Here is a 19,483-nt window from a genome sequence, read left to right as displayed (position 1 = left end):
AGAATGCTCCCAATGTTCCCAAATGTTGGCCACATGCACATCATTTGAAACACAATTGAATGCTTTAGTCTTGGGAGAGCTGTTTTACTCTGCTAAAAATGAATGTGTAGTTGGTAGGCTGTTTGTTGTCTGGTTCGTTTGTGACCATTTAGGCTACCACCGTTTACCGTGCACCCTAAGCCTATAGCGCCTTTGCGCCCATGCTTCCCACACACTTCCCCCTCTCTCGTAACCTCTTCTTGTTGTGCTTCGTGTGTGTGCGCGCGGTCCCGGTCGTCGTTGCAAGCGATAGAGGGAGAGAGAGCGCGCGCGCCAAAGAGAGAATAAACGAGAAAAAACAAATTCACCAATCACCTGCGCCTCTTTCTGACAATTTGCATCTCCATCTTCTCGTTGCAAGTGACCGAGCTAGATGAAGCGCGAGAAAACAGATTGGCGACAATGTACACAACATAACCTATGCGGACACCATCGATCAATCCATCTCCTCCAAGCTACAAATAAAGTATGATGCAGCACCATAGAGAAATAGATTTGACGGAAGAAAGGAGGGAGCATCAAAGCTGCAACGCCTTTGAATGAACCAGATCATTTGGAATGTGATGCACTTACATTTCGGTTTATTGGACTTCAGTGAGGGGGTGACAGACTACGGACGTGTCCTCAACCCTTCCCCGCTGCTATCAGCAAACAATGTGTAGCCTACGAATTGGAAAATATTCCATGTTTTACGCATTTTCTGGATGTGGGGCATATACGCGCATTGGAAAGGTATAATACCTCTATAGGCTATATTTTCTTTATTGCTGGACTGACGTGGTGTGTAAACGCGCATAGCCTGAGCACGATAATGCATTTGTAGTCGAGTTGTTGGCATACACCCTAAATTTCTACACACGTTTCTGCTTGTATGATAACTCTGGCCTTGTCATATCGATGAAAGTAGGGGTGATGTATGATACGCATTTAATATTGACACATCGTTCTGTGAATTTCAATCACATGTGTGATGGCATGCAATAATCTTCAGTGTCTTTCACAGAAATACTGAATGCATTTGACAAACAATTGACAGGTGAACCTACCTGATCATTGATCATTAGATTGATAATTAGGCTATCAGAGAGTACAACTAGGCCTATGTTTAAATAGAACGCCAGTTATGGTATTAAAGAGTAATAGGCTGCAAACATAATCACAACAAAAAGATGAAAAAAATCAGCCTCAGAAGAGATTCTGTAGGTTACCGAGGAAACTGCAAAGGGATCGCATTTCAGCTTTGGGGTTGTAAAACAGTCGGAAGAGAAGGAGCCGGGGCAAAAGACCAAGGAGAGGCCGCCGCCAAGGAGCATTCTGTGGGACTGCACGACAAGGAGCTACCGCTGCCAGCACTGGAAAGCGTGGCTTGGGGTTGGTGGAAGAAAGAATCGAATAATCGTGAGACGTCATAACAATCATTATAACAAAACACATCACGATATCGTTTGAATAATCCCATATTTTTGATTGTGTTAAGAGGTGTGGCAAGCAGCCATTTCTAAATTAACATATTTTAACAAAGGCTATTTATAATATGTATGTTGTATAACTAATATTTATCATTTAAAGACTGTGTGCAGGTATATTTGAATAATCCAGTCTCTGTAATAATCAACTTGTATTCTCAGTTGCACTGACGATATAGCATTGTAATAATGGGACGTTTAGAAATACATTACTACAGACACAAGCAAAATCCATGTCACAAGCAACACAAACACACTTAAAACAGTATCCTGTTAATGTTATTCTCTAACATCTGCACACTGATACGAACTGCCAGAAAGATGATCAGCCTTATGACTCCTTGTCCTCAACAACATGTTGGCAAAAGACATATGCTTTCTTCACAGAGAGCTATCAGAATTGATTCAAAGTATATTATCATAAATGCAATCGCACACACATCTACAGAAAAGGTGAACATTTTCAAATGCATACTAATTTGGCTTAAAACGATGAGATGCACACACTCCTTTTCCTGTCCAATGTGATGTGAAGAGTAACACTTTGGTAGTGATAAAGGAGTATGGATATCAGGCACCTTTAAGTGTCTCAAATGTGGTCACATAGATTGCTGTAAAGTGCAAGCTAACTTAAAAAGGAGAGGACCCTATACCCTATTACTGGACACATCTCAGCCCACACCCTCAACCTGTGTTGTGGACCAACAAAACTTGGAACCTCTTTAATATAGTCAACCTTAGCCGGAAGCGACCTGGAAAACTAACCCCCCTGCCTAAGCAACTTGGAAACCAACCTTAACTCTGCTGACTCCAACTCACCCAGTTATCGAGCTGCAGTACTTGGAAATCAACAACTCGCAACCTGACGTTTGGGTAAGGCCTGTAAATCTATCAGCGTCTTTGATAATTTTGTCTTTGTAATCCTCTCCAATGTTGAACGTCAGAAGTGTCATGTCCATTCTAACTGAGACTGACTTGTAACTTTAAACTGTAACAACACTGAAGTTCCAATTGCTCGGCAAAGTGCCCTGTCCAGAAACAACACCTAGCTCCTACCCCTGTGGCCATGTTGATCTGAATTAAGTTAATAGGTAGACATTATATGGTAGTAGCTCCTTCACCCTCTGGTATGCTAGATGGAGCTACTACCAAATGGTTTTACCTGTCCAATTCCTTCAGATCTACATGAAGTACCCAGGGATTGTTTCTGGACTGGGCCGTGAGCTGTTGTGAAATTGTGAGGATAGAGAACAGAAATCTGGATTAATACAAGCTAATAAGGGGCCAGGGATGGGGCTGGTCCCCTTGGAAATTTGACGTGGAATGTATGTTACTGATTGCTCTAAAGATTTATTGTAACAATAGTTTTGGCCTTGGCCATGCATGCCATGTTGTACCGTTCAGAGGCTACCTGAACAGTCACATCACATCTTGAGTTGTTGTTGGAGGACCTGAGGCCCACAATGTTGTTATTACCAGTATCTCTTCCCGGTTAATGTATTGTAACCAATGATGTAGTGGAATCTTTTTATTCATTTGGTGAATAGCCTTATGCACTTATTATGCTAAATTAGCATTGTTAGTGTTAGCCTTTGTTTCTCAGCCACCTTTATATACCCACCTTTTTACCTCTACATCCCTGCTTGTAACGCTACAGACATACAGTATACTTAGGTCCTTAGTTTTTTCCTATTAAAACGCTATCCTTACCGTTTCCACATTTTGGCCAGAATTAAATAATTACAGATGGTGGATTTTCCACAACTCATTTTCAGAAGTGTTTGACTTGCACAACAGTGTGTCCTGATTGGAGGGAGGTGACACTTGATTTAGCAATAAGCAGTCCCATTCCGTGAGCCGGATGACTTTCCAGCCAGGTTTGCCATCCGCACTGAATAGGTCATGGGACAGACAATTTCTAAGCTCACTAGGTCTGGGATGTGCTGCTGTGCAAATCAAAGGCACTCCTGATAGCATAGTTGTGGAACGTCCTCCATACTCAATGATAGCGTTCCAGCCTTTGTTCTGTACTCAGTCTACCTGGCAGATACATGAGTTCCACATCTTATTGGCTGCTAGTCAAAGAATTGCTTTGAACTTTTGCCATCAAGATGTCTATTTATGCCATGTTTCCAAATGTAAAGCTCCTCTTATCTGACTCAGTTTACTCCCTCATATAGCATTGGCTTTGTACTGTACCTAACAGATTGGACACCGAAGTTAGTGTGTGCTGTGAAAACTTCAAATGGACAGTTGTCATGGTAACAATAGAAAAGGGAATGCATAGGGAACAACATTGAAGCCGATAGAAACCTACCGTAGATGCTGTGGCAAACTCCTGCAGTATTATTTTTGTTTTTCACACACATCAAATTGTTTATTAAACACTAATCAAGAATGTTTGAGTGTAGTCAGCTACAGATGATGCTAATTAACCCCAGAGTCTAAGCCTCTGGCAATATCAACTAAGCTACTAACATTTGAACTTTTTTTAAGATGCTCATAAGATGGATCATTCAGCTATTTGATTTAGAAGTGTAGGACTCCTGTAGATATCCAAAAGAAATATAAAACAATTATTTGATGAAACATTGAATTTGGTATAACTGCTGTTAGCCCGTATTAGCATTGAATAGCACATTCGTACAGGGGAAAAAATGTAGTCCAAAAATTAATCAACAGGAAGTACGATTTGAAGTGTCTGAAATGCATCTGAGAGATATGGGAAAGCATCAGAGACGGGGGAAAAAAGGTTACATGTGCAACCCTGGTTCCAAAAAAAGCCTATTCAGCGCCATTCATTTTTACCGCACAGTCACAGATGAGCTGTGAAGCTTGTGAGCATTGTATAGCAAAACGGACGACATGTTCGTTCCAAATCCTGGGCTCAAACCATTCAGACTTTACAGACGTTTTTTGTGAGAAGATTTGTGCAGAGTTGGCACCTCGACGGTACCGACTTTAGACAAGTCCTTTGAAGCTTGTGGGCGTCGTAGAGCAGAATGGACTACATGTTTCTATTTGTGAGTCTCGGCTTTTCAGAACAGGTTATAGTTATATAATAGTTTCATGCTCAAATCCTTCTGACTTTACAGAGATTTTCGTGAGAAGATCTGTTTTGTGGATGTCTTCTGATCTTACAAACACCAATGTAGCTTCCTTCATCCATTGTTTCTTGCGCAATAGCCAGAAAATCATATTTCCTGGTGTCACAAAACATCCGTGGGTAAATCTATCAAGCAAAATAAATGGGACCGCTGTCACACAACAATAGCATGTTTTAGCCTTAAGAGAATCTGAAAACCCTAAAAAGCAGCGCAGGAAAGAAATACCCCTGTTTAGTATATATATTTTTTTACAAACATATTTTTATTGTCACACACTGGATAGGTGCAGTGAAATGTGTTGTTTTACAGAGTCAGCCATAGTAGTACGGCGCCCCTGGAGCAAATTAGGGTTAAGTACCTTGCTGAAGGGCACATTGACAGATTTTCACCTTGTCGACGTGGGTATTCGAACCAGAGACCTTTCATATACTGGCACAAAGCTGGTCAGCAAAAGCCGTAAATATTTTTGATGGCCATGCATTCCGATTACTTCTTAAAAATAAAGATTTAGTCTCGGTACACTTTACTTGAAACCCAGTGTCATAATATGTCATAACAGCTGACATAACGTGCCATAACCTGTCATAATATGGTCATAACACTGTCATGACCCATATATATTTACACCTGTTGTGACATATATTGCGTTTATTTATGGATGGTTATGACACCTACATAGGAGTGTCAAAACCCACATTTATTCAAATTAGTAATTGTCCCTGCCAAGAAATGGCTTTTCATTTGTAGGCTTGTTCCTTAAATTCTTTATTGTTGTTGGGTCTATCATGTACATGCCCTTATGTCAGTCATCAGTCAAAAAGAGAATGTCTTGTCCTGCTCCTGAAATCTGCTCCTGCATTCAGCCCAGTCTTCAGCAACAGAGCATTGGGGTAGATAGGTGCATGTGTGACATGAATGTGTGCCATTTACAATGATAATTTGAGATGGTCAATTTCATAAAATGTTATATAACATAAACATACTATTGAAACGTAGGCTATGGGGTAATGGAATGTTTGGCCTTGTGCGGAAGGTTTTGAGAGTTTATGACATGGTTATGACTGTGTCATCAGGTGTAATGATGCTGGGTGTCAGGTAAAAGTGTTACCAATATCTCAAACTCATGCACAGAGAAATACATGTGAAAGGGCTATTGTGTACTTCCCAAACACCCACTCTCAATCTTCCTTGCTCTCCCCCTATCTCTCGTTTTATCTCTGTCCCTTTCTCGCTCTCTCTCTCTCTCGCTCGCTCTTTCTCTGTGTATCAGTTGGCTGGAAGCTGTTACCACCCACACACACTCCGGCCTGACATAAAATGTACATTCAGAATATAAACACACACACACACACACACACACACACACACACACACACACACACACACACACACACACACAGATATTCACAACGATGCAATCACACACAGACAAAGTTATTTCAGCGTTTGAATATTTTGTTGTGTGATATGTAATAATGCCACAGCAGAGTCATAAGGCATGTGTTTTCACTAGGATACCAGTTGTGTGTTTTATTACTGTTCCATGCCTCTGGTACAAGGCCCTGTGCAAAGCTATTTGATTTGTTCCTCACACATGAGTGTGAGAAATGCACTCTCATTTGCACATTGTGTGTGTGTGTGTGTGTGTGTGTGTGTGTGTGTGTGTGTGTGTGTGTGTGTGTGTGTGTGTGTGTGTGTGTGTGTGTGTGTGTGTGTGTGTGTGTGTGTGTGTGTGGTATGTTGGTGCGAATTTACTGTTGTTTTCTCCTGGAAAATGAACATGTTTGTAACTCTCAAGTCTCTTGCTCCAAATGTATTAGTTGTGCCAATGTCTTGTGGTTCAAGTTGAATTTATTGGTGTTGTTACCATGGATACCAAACAATGAGCTGGGATCTAGAATAGAACATATATATATAGAGAGAGAGAGAGTTGAATATTGCAAAAGGTTGAACCAAATGGACAAGTGCCAAATATACAGGATACAACCTATATTTTATCTTTCTTTGATGTACATGTCAGGCCACGTTATAAGCCCATATTTGGGCTTATAATGTTACAATTAGGGTTGCAAAGGGTTGGAAACTTTCTGGTAAATTTGGGAATTTTGCTTAAATTCATCAACAAAGTTTGCTTATAACAGTGAACCTTTTTTGGTGGGATACACAAGGCAATTCTAGGTCTTGTGACATATTCTGGTTAAACTATCCCCAATTCAATGGAATCCATTCCATCACATGTACATGTACAGCTGATTCTCAAGATCTTGCACACTAATGAGATGCTATTGAGCCCACACTACTAGACTGTCTGAGCCAAGGACTACATACTTTCTGGTAAGTTTTGATTACAATACTGGGTGGGGTGAATATATTTTATATGATATACATGATTTTCTTGTTAACTAGTAAATGGTAGCCTTCAGCAAAGTGTGTTTAAATCATTTCTAACTTGTTAACAAGTTAATTAACAAGGTTTGATTTACTTCACGTTTATTGTTTTGTTCAGTGTTCGTTATTTCCTAAAAAAATATGAACACTTACCACGCTGCGTTTTGGTCCTCTGATCCTTCATACTACTCCTCTTCGTCAGGGACAGCCTGTCCCTGACCCTGAGACTGCCTGCTGTCCTGCACCTTTGCTCCACCTCTGGGTTACTGAACTCTGCCTGTCCCTGACCCTGAGTCTGCCTGCTGTCCTGCACCTTTGCTCCACCTCTGGGTTACTAAACCCTGCCTGTCCCTGAGCCTGCCTGCCTTGACCTGTAATTTGCATGCCCCTGGTGTTACAATAAACAGTGTTACTTCGACACGGTCTGCATCTGGGTCTTACCTTATCCTATTAGTGAAAACTGGCCATTACTGACCCAGCAGACCCGGGCCAGCTGCGTGACGCCATCTCCTCCAAAGGAGCCCCATCGGGAGTCACAAGGAACTGCTTTGTGGCCTTAAAGAGGGGGTAAACGTTGGCTAACCGCCATGGCTGGGCATTGAACAGTTTGCTGGAGCAATTCTGCGGGTTTTCTGGGAGGCAGCCTACCAAGGTGGTAACCCCGCAGCTCTTCAGCAACTCAGCTGTTAGCAGCGGCATCCCATCAGCCACTCCACCTTCTTGGGAGCCCCGTTTACCCCCTGGAACGCTTCAATGGAGAGTTGAGCACCTGTCGGGCGTTTCTTGCACAGTGTGTTCTCATTTTCGAGCTTCAGCCCTCCTCCTTCCCCTCGTTGATGTCCGGGAGAACTCTCACCTGGGCTACTGCGTTAGTCTGGAGGGGTTCGTGGAAGGTTTTTTCGCCAGCTTCTCCGGGAGAGAAGCTGCCCGGGAGCTAATCCAGTTTCGGTGGGACTCCTGCAGTGTGGCTGACTATGCGGAGGTTTTTGGGCACATTTCCAGCGTAGAGTGCTTGGAACCAAGAAGCCGGAGTCGGCTGAATCACCGCTTCCCGAGACTATGCAAATAGGTAAAGCTGGGCTATTGCCAGCGGAATGGCAATACAGGATCAACACGAAGAGTTGTCTGTATTGGGGATTCTTGGAAATTTTTAGTCCTCTTGTCCTTTATAAGAGATCAGGCTCACTGGTAGGAGCCCTGTTCCTGCCATTCTGCTGTGTGGTAGCCCGTCTAAATCTCTCCGGGTCCTCAATGATTCTGGGGCCTCCGAGAATGTTCCGAGCTGAACATCCCCTCTCCACTCCCATGGAGGTTAGAGAGCTGGACGGGCGCCCTATAGGCCGAGTCATTCATATTACCACTCCCATCAACCTACGGGTGTCAGGGAATCACAGCGAGACTATTCAATTCCTTCTCATCAAGTCTCCTCAGATTTCCGTGGTATTGGGATTCTACTGGCTCCATCAAGACAATCCCCTCCTCGACTGGGCTACTGGTGCCATCGTGGGCTGGAGCAGGTCCTGCCACACTCATTGCCTGAAGTCAGTTCTGCCTGCCCTGGGACGTCTTCCTGGGGGCGTGGAAATTTCCCTGAACCTCTCCGCCATTCGCGCAGAGTCGCAGGACTTCCGGGAGGAGTTCAGTAAGGCCCGGTGTCCAAGAAGGTCAAGTCTGAGGTGCTGGCACGCCGCTATAGTGCCGCGGCTACACCCCCGGAAGCCGAGATCTTTCCCCCCCGCTCCCAGATCAGGTGTCGCCCATCTTCCCTATTATCCCCTGTGTACATATACCTGTGTTTTCTGTTTGTCTGTTGCCAGTTCGTCTTGTTTGTCAAGCTTACCAGCATTCATCCTGTCAGCTCTTGTCTTTTTCCCTGTCTCACTTTTTCTCATCCTCCTGGTTTTTGACCCTTGCCTGTCCTGACCTTGTACCCGCCCGCCTGACCACTCTGTACCTTTGCTCCACCTCTGGATTACTGAACTGGGTTACTGAATTCTGCCTGTCCCTGAGCCTGCCTGCCTTGTCCTGTCGTTTGCATGCCCCTGGTGTTACAATAAACATTGTTACTTCGACACGGTCTGCATCTGGATCTTAACTTATCCTGATAGAGCCTGCTAACTGAGGAGTGTTAATTCACCTATGTCCATACATGTTTCATTTTAAACATTTATTTTACAAAGGAGTTATTTAATCTAACTGCTTAACTATTTTTCTGTACATGGAATATTTTTTTTTTCTACTCATTTTTTTCTGATCTTTACAGGAAAATGTAATGGCACTCTCTGATGTGTGGATACATTTCACTGCAGCTAATGTAGAAGGAAAAGCTGTGTATATTTGCAAATACTGTGCCAAATCATATGTGAAGAATGCAACAAATATGCAGAATCATCTGGCCAAGTGCATAAAGTTCCCTCAGCACATGATACAAGCAACCTCTGACAAAAGTCGCTCTAATTGTATTTGAGGTGAAAATGATGAATCAGACGCCTTATCGATAGCAACAGCTCATGGTCCTCCTGGAATCAGAAGTTTTTTTGACGCAATGGAGGAACGTAGTCAGAGAAATGTTGATGAATGTCTTGCTCGAGCTGTGTATGCAACTGGTTCACCTCTGATGCTCACAGGCAATGTGTATTGGAAGAGATTTCTGAATGTTCTTCGCCCAGCATACACCCCTCCAATCAGACATGCTTATTTACTAATTTGCTGGATGCAGAGTTCAACAGAGTTCAAGTGAAGGTCAAGCAAATCATAGAGAAAGCAGACTGTATTGCAATCATCTCTGATGGGTGGTCGAATGGTCATTGGCAAGGAATAATTAACTACATCATCTCCAACCCTCAACCAGTATTCTACAAGAGCACAGACAGAAGGGACAACAGACACACCGGTCTCTACATTGCAGATGAGCTGAAGGCAGTCATCAATGACCTTGGACCACAGAAGGTATTTGCGCTGGTGACAGACAATGCTGCTAACATGAAGGCTGCTTCGTCTAAAGTGGAGGAGTCCTACCCTCACATCACACCATTGGCTGTGCTGCTCATGCATTGAATCTGCTCCTCAATGACATCACTGCACTGAAAATAATGGATACACTCTACAATAGAGCCAAGGAAATGGTTAGGTATGTGCAGGGTCATCAAGTTATAGCAGCAGTCTACCTCACCAAGCAAAGTGAGAAGAATAAGAGCCCCAGATTGAAGCTGCCCAGCAACACCTGTTTGGGTGGTTTTGTCATCATGTTTGACAATCTCCTGGAGGGGAAGGAGTCTCTGCAAGAAATGGCCATATCACAGTCTGCAGATATGTACAGCCCCATCAAGAGGATCCTCCCGGATGATGTATTTTGGGAGAGAGTGGTAAGCAGCCTGAAACTCCTGAAACCTGTAGCAGTAGCCATTGCACGGATTGAGAGAGACAATGCCATCCTATCTGATGTTCAGACTGCTTGAAGATGTAGGAGAAGAAATCCGTACTGCCCTGCCCACTTCACTGTTGCTCCAAGCAGAGGAAACTGCAGTTCTGAAATACATCAAAAAGCGTGAAGACTTCTGCCTGAAGCACATACACGCCACAGCGTACATGTTGGACCCCAAGTCTGCTGGCAAGAGTGTCCTGTCTGGTGCAGAGATCAACAAGGCCTATGGTGTCATCACTACAATGTCTCACCACCTTGGCAAAATTAACCTACATTTAGGCTAGTGTTTATATGTGTATTTCACGCTATGTTAGAGTATAATGCTTGTATGGATGTGAATCCCAATACATGTTCATGTCAACTGCATTACAGTTAAAAACAACTTTGACTACCACCACCAATTTCTCCATGCTAATTATGAAGCCAGCTTATACAAAGAGGAGTTAGCATTTAGCAGTCACTTCTTCTAAACCTGAAAACAACTTCTAAATGTTATGCAGTGAAAACAGCCAAATATATCCAAATCAGACTTTAGCAACCACATTGTGGGCCAGTTACAACATTTACATTACATTTAAGTCATTTAGCAGACGCTCTTATCCAGAGCGACTTACAAATTGGTGCATACACCTTATGACAACCAGTGGAACAGCCACTTGCATCTAAATCTTGTTGGGGGGGAGAAGGATTACTTACCCTTACTTACCCTATCCTAGGTATTCCTTGAAGAGGTGGGGTTTCAGGTGTCTCCGGAAGGTGGTGATTGACTCCGCTGTCCTGGCGTCGTGAGGGAGTTTGTTCCACCATTGGGGGCCAGAGCAGCGAACAGTTTTGACTGGGCTGAGCGGGAACTGTACTTCCTCAGTGGTAGGGAGGCGAGCAGGCCAGAGGTGGATGAACGCAGTGCCCTTGTTTGGGTGTAGGGCCTGATCAGAGCCTGGAGGTACTGAGGTGCCGTTCCCCTCACAGCTCCGTGGCGAGCACCATGGTCTTGTAGCGGATGCGAGCTTCAACTGGAAGCCAGTGGAGAGAGCGGAGGAGCGGGGTGACGTGAGAGAACTTGGGAAGGTTGAACACCAGACGGGCTGCGGCGTTCTGGATGAGTTGTAGGGGTTTAATGGCACAGGCAGGGAGCCCAGCCAACAGCGAGTTGCAGTAATCAAGACGGGAGATGACAAGTGCCTGGATTAGGACCTGCGCCGCTTCCTGTGTGAGGCAGGGTCGTACTCTGCGGATGTTGTAGAGCATGAACCTACAGGAACGGGACACCGCCTTGATGTTAGTTGAGAACGTCAGGGTGTTGTCCAGGATCACGCCAAGGTTCTTAGCGCTCTGGGAGGAGGACACAATGGAGTTGTCAACCGTGATGGCGAGATCATGGAACGGGCAGTCCTTCCCCGGGAGGAAGAGGAGCTCCGTCTTGCTGAGGTTCAGCTTGAGGTGGTGATCCGTCATCCACACTGATATGTCTGCCAGACATGCAGAGATGCGATTCGCCACCTGGTCATCAGAAGGGGGAAAGGAGAAGATTAATTGTGTGTCGTCTGCATAGCAATGATAGGAGAGACCATGTGAGGTTATGACAGAGCCAAGTGACTTGGTGTATAGCGAGAATAAGAGAGGGCCTAGAACAGAGCCCTGGGGGACACCAGTGGTGAGAGCGCGTGGTGAGGAGACAGATTCTCGCCACGCCACCTGGTAGGAGCGACCTGTCAGGTAGGACGCAATCCAAGCGTGGGCCGCGCCGGAGATGCCCAACTCGGAGAGGGTGGAGAGGAGGATCTGATGGTTCACAGTATCGAAGGCAGCCGATAGGTCTAGAAGGATGAGAGCAGAGGAGAGAGAGTTAGCTTTAGCAGTGCGGAGCGCCTCCGTGATACAGAGAAGAGCAGTCTCAGTTGAATGACTAGTCTTGAAACCTGACTGATTTGGATCAAGAAGGTCATTCTGAGAGAGATAGCGGTAGAGCTGGCCAAGGACGGCACGCTCAAGAGTTTTGGAGAGAAAAGAGAGAAGGGATACTGGTCTGTAGTTGTTGACATCGGAGGGATCGAGTGTAGGTTTTTTCAGAAGGGGTGCAACTCTCGCTCTCTTGAAGACGGGAGGGACGTAGCCAGCGGTCAGGGATGAGTTGATGAGCGAGGTGAGGTAAGGAGAAGGTCTCCGGAAATGGTCTGGAGAAGAGAGGAGGGGATAGGGTCAAGCGGGCAGGTTGTTGGGCGGCCGGCCGTCACAAGACGCGAGATTTCATCTGGAGAGAGAGGGGAGAAAGAGGTCAGAGCATAGGGTAGGGCAGTGTGAGCAGAACCAGCGGTGTCGTTTGACTTAGCAAACGAGGATCGGATGTCATCGACCTTCTTTTCAAAATGGTTGACGAAGTCATCTGCAGAGAGGGAGGAGGGAGGGGGGAGGATTCAGGAGGGAGGAGAAGGTGGCAAAGAGCTTCCTAGGGTTAGAGGCAGATGCTTGGAATTTAGAATGGTAGAAAGTGGCTTTAGCAGCAGAGACAGAGGAGGAAAATGTAGAGAGGAGGGAGTGAAAGGATGCCAGGTCCGCAGGGAGGCGAGTTTTCCTCCATTTCCGCTCGGCTGCCCGGAGCCCTGTACATAGATCATGACAGATTTGATGAAGATCCACTTTGTTAGATCAGATTTGTTGAATGTGTGGCATTTTGGCGTCCTTCTTCTATGGTCTACATTCCATTGAACTCTTTGTAGAGTTGTAATGACATGAGCTGCACATTTGAACACAAACATTTAAATTCATAACGTTACCGTAACGTTGTTGTAAATGTGTATAAGGCCTCAGAAACACAGGCCTGTATTTAATCAAAGTAATCTCTGGTTAACAAACAAAATGTCATTATTGAAGTGTAAGAGATCTATTTGAAGTAATGCAGTTTTATATTTGTCAGGACCCGGTTACGAACCCAGGTCTCCGGAGTGAGAAACAGTCACTTAACCAACTGAGCCACGAATAGTCAGCAGAACCCAGAAGATGAGGCAGACACAGCAGTACTTGAGACGGTGTATTTAATGAAGTAAAAAGTGAAGTTCTTCAGGAAAACATGTAACTCCACAACCTCAAAAGGAATCCTACAAGAACAAAGGTAATCCTCCAAGACAAAAAAGGCAAATCCACAAGGTGGAAGGCAAAGCACAAAAAGCCTCAAAAGACACTCAAAAAACAAACAAACAAGAACAAAAAACAGAATTCCACAAGAGAGTCCACCGGGATCAACAAGAGTTCTCAGAGTACTAGGGCTGGGTGCTAACATACAAACACAGAGCAAAGAACAGAGGAAAACAAAGGGTTTAAATACAATCAGGGGAAACGAGGCACAGGTGCAAATAATAATGGGGATCAAGGGAAAACAAAAGGTCAAAAGGCACAATGGGGGCATCTAGTGACCAAAAACCAGAACAACCCTGGCCAAATCCTGACAATATTTGGCTTTGTTTCACTCCATAAACATTATTTAGGTGGGCATAGAAACATCTAAAATAATATCCTCAGTTAGATTAGTCTAGCAGGCAGGACAATCCATTTTATAAAGGTGTTTAGATAATTACTAGGAGTGTTGCTCATTAAACAATGCATTAAAAGGAAGAGTTAACTCTCAATGGAAAATACATTGAAATTCCGTAGCCTGCAGGCAAACAAACTCTAATGAAAGGTCTAATGAAAACTGAGTGGCGGGCTGACAGCACATAATGTTCCTAATCAGTGGCAATTGTATCATCTAAATCTTGGTGGGACAAACAAAAACATTTTTTGATGCATGCCAGCAAAGCCACTACACAACACAACACTACAAAATAACGGTGACAAATGGTTCAAAATGGTTCCCACAAACTGTTAGGGACTAGATAAAGCTGTCCCAACAGCAGACCTTTCATTTCAGCCCCATGGAGTGAATCCTTACCACTGCTACACCTGGCTATGAGTGGAGCCTTGTCTGTAGCGAAATAGTTCATTCAGGCTCATTTACTGCCTTTTAAAAACGCATAGCTGATATGGCTGACTTGCTTAACCAAATGTGGTTTCTACTGACAATTGAGATGTACAACCTATGGCATAAGGGGGACGACGTTAATGAGACATTAATGAGCGAGCTAATGAGCGGCATTAATTAGCAAGCTAGGACGGACATAGTCATTATAACTATTTGTTCAGCGCTTCTGAAATGTACAGCGACAGAATTCAGATAATGGGCCATTCTTGCAGTATTCTCCCTGTACACCAAGATAGAACCGTAGGATTAATAATGGGGGCATATAAGCAGACAAGGAAAGTTCTTACAAAATTCAATTATTATATTTCTGTAAAACAGACTATACACTACATGTGCACCACCAAGTCAGAACAGTAGACTAGGTTATGAAGGGGAAAGGGACCAAATTATTAGGGTGAGGCACATGGGCTACTAACATGGGCTACTAACAGCTTACTACACAACATACACTTAGTATTACTTTCTTAGTATACGTTACATAATTTATGCTGCAGTATACAAGACATTTTTGGACTCACCTTGTTGTGCTGTGCTCACTTGAACCGGAAGGTGGTGCAGCGGTCTTTGTGGGAAAATCTTGTCATCAAACTTTGTAATCAAAGTCTGGCATTCTCTGGATTTATGGTGCTTTCAAGACAACTGGGAACTCTGGAAAAAAACAAGGTTGAATCATGACGTCAGTGATCTTCGTGGACTACAAGAGAAGGCGGGCCAAACAGGCCACAATTAACATCGACGGGGCTGTAGTGGAGCGGGTCGAGAGTTTCAAGTCCCTTGATGTCCACATCACCAACGAACTGTCATAGTCCAAACACACCAAGGCAGTTGTGAAGTGGGCACGACAAAACCTTTTCCCCCTCAGGAGACTGAAAAGATTTGGCATGGGTCCCCAGATTCTCAAAAAGTTATACAGCTGCACCATCGAGAGCACTGGTTGCATCACCGCCTGGTATGCTCGGCATCTGACCGTAAGGCGCTACAGAGGGTAGTGCGTATGGCCCAGTACATCACTGGGGCCAAGCTTCCTGCCATCCAGGACCTATATAATAGGTGGTGTCAGAGGAAAGCCCATAAAATTGTCAGAGACTCCAGTCACCCAAATTATAGACTGTTTTCCCTGCTACAGCACAGCAACTGGTACCGGAGCTCCAAGTCTAGGACCAAAAGGCTCCTTAACAGCTTCTACCCCCAAGCCATAAGACTGCTAACAATTGACCCCCCCTCCATTTGTTTTGTACACTGCTGCTAGTTGCTGTTTATTATCTATGCATAGTCACTTCACCCCGACCTACATGTATAAATTACCTCAACTAACCTGCACCCCTGCACATTGACTCGGTACCGGTACCCCCTGTATATAGACTCGTTATTGTTATTTTATTGTGTTACTCTTTATTATTTTTTACTTTAGTTTATTTGGTAAATATTTTCTTAACTCTTCTTGAACTGCACTGTTGGTTAAGGGTTTGTAAGTGAGCATTTCACGGTAAGGTCTACACTTATTGTATTCGATGCATGTGACAAATACAATTGAATTTGATTTGATTTCAGGTCGGAGCTCTAGAAAGAGGCCCGAGTTCCCAACTTCCAAGTTGGTTGACCGTTCAAAACTTATTTTCACTGTCGGAGCTCGTTTTGTCCCTGAGTTCCCAGTTGTCTTGATCTCACTGAAGTCTGAGATTTCCCAGTTCCGAGTTTCCAGTTGAATTGAACGCGGCAAGTCATGTTGGATTGACAGCATTGTTAATGTATTCAAACTTTTCTGGCCCGTAGTGTTTATCCTTTTAATATTGGAAAATAATCCCTTAAACCCAGACTTGGACCACACCCCCACCGCACTGAATAGCAGGCTAGTAATTGCTTTGCAATGCTTTCAGTTAGCCACTGATTCCTTCCAAACCATTCATTGCCGAATTTGCGATTTCCTAATGGCTGTGCAATATCCAATGGCCGATGTCCACCGATTCGCTTTATGTATCATTTCTCTTCATATGACAAGGATTGCAAAGGATTTGCCAGTAGATTGTCTACGTGATTCACGATGATACCTGCTTGTCTATCTTGCTAACTAAGATTGTGTCTAGCTTCCTAGCTAAGATCAGTCCAATCAAAGCTACGGTAGATATAACGTGATTTTTCATCATTTTATCTGTGGCCAATGAGACTTCTTGGATGGGCACTTCTAATGTAACTCTATGGCAGCACCCAAGGGGCTTGAATATTCTAGATCTCCCTGTAGATTTTTTTGCGGTGATGTAGTGTCCCCATGAGGGACAGAACACTGAGCCAATCACAGCGCAACTAGAGAACATCACCAAACCTCCGTATTTTCCAAAAAGCACTGAGCTAGGCTGAAACACCTGCATTTTGGAGATGCCTTACTCAACTAAGCAAAAAAGAGACCATCTTTGTATGCACCTTTTTATTATTATTATTTTTTACATTGGTTGGAAATTGATGTGACACGTATTCATGCTAAAATAATATTTTTTTTTGCTAAACATGTATGTCAGCCCAAAACAGGTAGGGCTCTGCCCCACCTGCCCTGAATGATGGGTTGCCACTGTTCCTAATGTACTAAAACAGACAGGACAGAACGTGGTCACTTTCTGAGAATTAGTGTATGACATACAGTATTTTGTGCATTGAATCACAGATTTTTGGTATGCAGTTTTCATGTTTTTTGGACCTGGGTTTCAAGTGGTCTTAAACTGTACAGTAAAACAGAGCTTCCTACTCAATCAATTGTGTTTGTTTTGGGCCAAATTCTAAAATCTCTAGTTCTCCATCCCCTGCAATATTAGCAGGTACGTTTGGGTAGTTAAGGCTGTTCAGTGAGCTCACTTGGGCGTGCATAACTTGTTCCTGTGAGCAGGTCTTCTATAATAAACTTTTAAGATCTTGGTACTAAAAGTAAGCACTTAAAGGATAAGAGCGTCTGCTAAATGACTTAAATGTAATGTAAATGTAAAGCCTGAAATAACTTTCTGGCTGGCTGCATTGGATAGCACTTTTGTCCTTGTTTTGGAAATGTGTTATTTTTGTCCAAGATATGCTACCCAGGGCAATGAGCTGTTATGAAGCATTTACGAGAGCCAGGTGACACTAAGTTCTAAAATAATTGCTCTGAAATGACTCATATTCTCCCAATATAAATCCTTATGTGAATTGGCTTTATGTGACTCAGTCTCTACATTCCTGCAATATTTTGGCATGTTTGAGTCATTAGGACACATATTTTATGAAATCAATGGTATTCTATCCAGGCCATTTCTGACACTAGGTAATGGAGTTTACAATCTTCACTGTAGAAATATGTTCACCTAAAGCCAGGTGTACACTACAAGACGTTCATAATCCTAACATCGCTGAGCCTCTCACATTAAACAACCATCTTACAGGTAGTGTTGTCTTGCTAACGTAGTGTTGCTCACAATAAATGAGGTGGCACAGACTGGGGTCACACACTACAAGGTTCTTGACTTGGTCGTTAGGATTCTCGATACCACGCTGCCTCACAAAAACTATGTGATGATGTGATTAAGATTTAACTTAGCTACAATGAATTGTGGCTCAATGCAGCCTCATGAACGTTTTCAGTCAGACCTTCACGCTTGCCATTCAAAGTTTAAATATCTAGCCAAAATGTAGAATTTAATCAAATGTATTGTGAACTTCAGAGCGATAATGATTTGACACTTTGGCTTTGTTTAATGGCAATTACAAATGCATACCATGTAGTCATCACTCCTGCTCGAGAGTCTACAAATTCTGGGTGATGCGAAATAACCTCATCATTTCACTGACCTTCTTCTCCGGCGAGCTCTGACCAACCAGAGTCTCTGACCAGCTCACATTAAACGGGTGTCGGTGACGGCCGCTGCCCTGAGTAGACAACGACATGGGGATTTTGTCTCCGATCTCAAAAATGTGTCTGTAACAGCTAACCGTTTAGTGTAGAAAATATATTTTCCACCGTTCCAGCTGCGTTAGATTGAGATTGAGGAGAATGCTTAACATTTTTAGATACACATGTATGGAGAACAAGGTGGATCTTTGGTGATGCTGATTTCATCTAATGTTGTCCAAATATAATATGGAAATAATGGTCTATGGCTCTATGGTACTTAGGATTTTGTCTGCTTTGAGTCACACTGTGGCAGGGACGTTCAAGGTAGTTCTAAACGGGGCCTGTGTGGTTTGATACATTCAAACAAGACTGCTTTGGCACACGACCTTGGATTGCATTAAAGTATACCTCTCGTCTTTTTTCATACATAGTTTTGCAACGCAGCCACAAAAACCTGCAAGCCAATGAGAATGTTTTAGTGCTGACAATTGCAGTGACACTTTTCTTCTTTCCATGTTTAATCATGTTCTAGGATGATGTGGTGATTTTTTTCCTTCTCCCTCATAGAATGTGCTCATGAATGCCTTTTATATTATCAACTCATATTGAAGGACACATAAATCCATATAATAGTTTATAAGCTTAGGCACTTGTTTCACAACACCTGATTGCCCTCGGCAATATTAATTATGCATGTTGAATGTGTATGAACTTTAGAGGTCTAATAATTGGTGACGTAATGAATGAATTAATTTGCCTATTTCAAATTAATAATGTTGTATAAGGGCATCAGTAATAGTTTTTTAAAAAAGAGAACAATTAACTTAGATTAGTAGTTTAGCATCCGTTCATCAAGTCTGATACACTACATTACCAAAAATATGTGGACACCTGCAAGTCGAACATCTCATTACCAAATCATGGGCATTAATATGGAGTTGGTCCATTATTTGCTGCTATAACAGCCTCCACTAATCTGGGAATGCTTTCCACTAGATGTTGGAACCTTGCTGTGGGGACTTGCTTCCATTCAGCCACAAGAGCATTAGTAAAGTCGGGCACTGATGTTGGACGATTAGGTCTGGCTCGCAGTCGGTATTCCAATTATTCCCAAAGGTATTCTATTGGGTTGAAGTCAGGGCTCTGTGCAGGCCAGTCAAGTTCTTCCACAAAGATCTCGACAAACCATTTCTG

The 19,483-nt window shown here is 43.4% G+C and overlaps 1 protein-coding gene across 3 annotated transcripts in view; it reads left to right on the top strand.

Annotated features, from left to right (window-relative positions):
• LOC118371887 (ras/Rap GTPase-activating protein SynGAP-like) overlaps positions 1–19,483 on the top strand; it is a 107,208-nt gene that overhangs the window by 52,472 nt on the left and 35,253 nt on the right. The window contains exon 1 of one of the 3 annotated variants that reach the window (XM_035757530.2): positions 301–2,378. The exons of the other annotated variants lie outside the window; for them this stretch is intronic. The gene's annotated coding sequence lies outside the window, so the exon portion shown is untranslated. Of the gene's footprint in view, positions 1–300; positions 2,379–19,483 lie in introns of those variants that run through there. 3 annotated transcript variants of the gene reach the window in all.

Source organism: Oncorhynchus keta, chromosome 19, assembly GCF_023373465.1.
Source record: "Oncorhynchus keta strain PuntledgeMale-10-30-2019 chromosome 19, Oket_V2, whole genome shotgun sequence".
In the NCBI taxonomy this organism is placed as follows: Eukaryota; Metazoa; Chordata; class Actinopteri; order Salmoniformes; family Salmonidae; genus Oncorhynchus; species Oncorhynchus keta.
The sequence above is the reverse complement of the archived record's forward strand: the minus strand, read 5'-3'. Positions and strand labels throughout refer to the sequence as shown.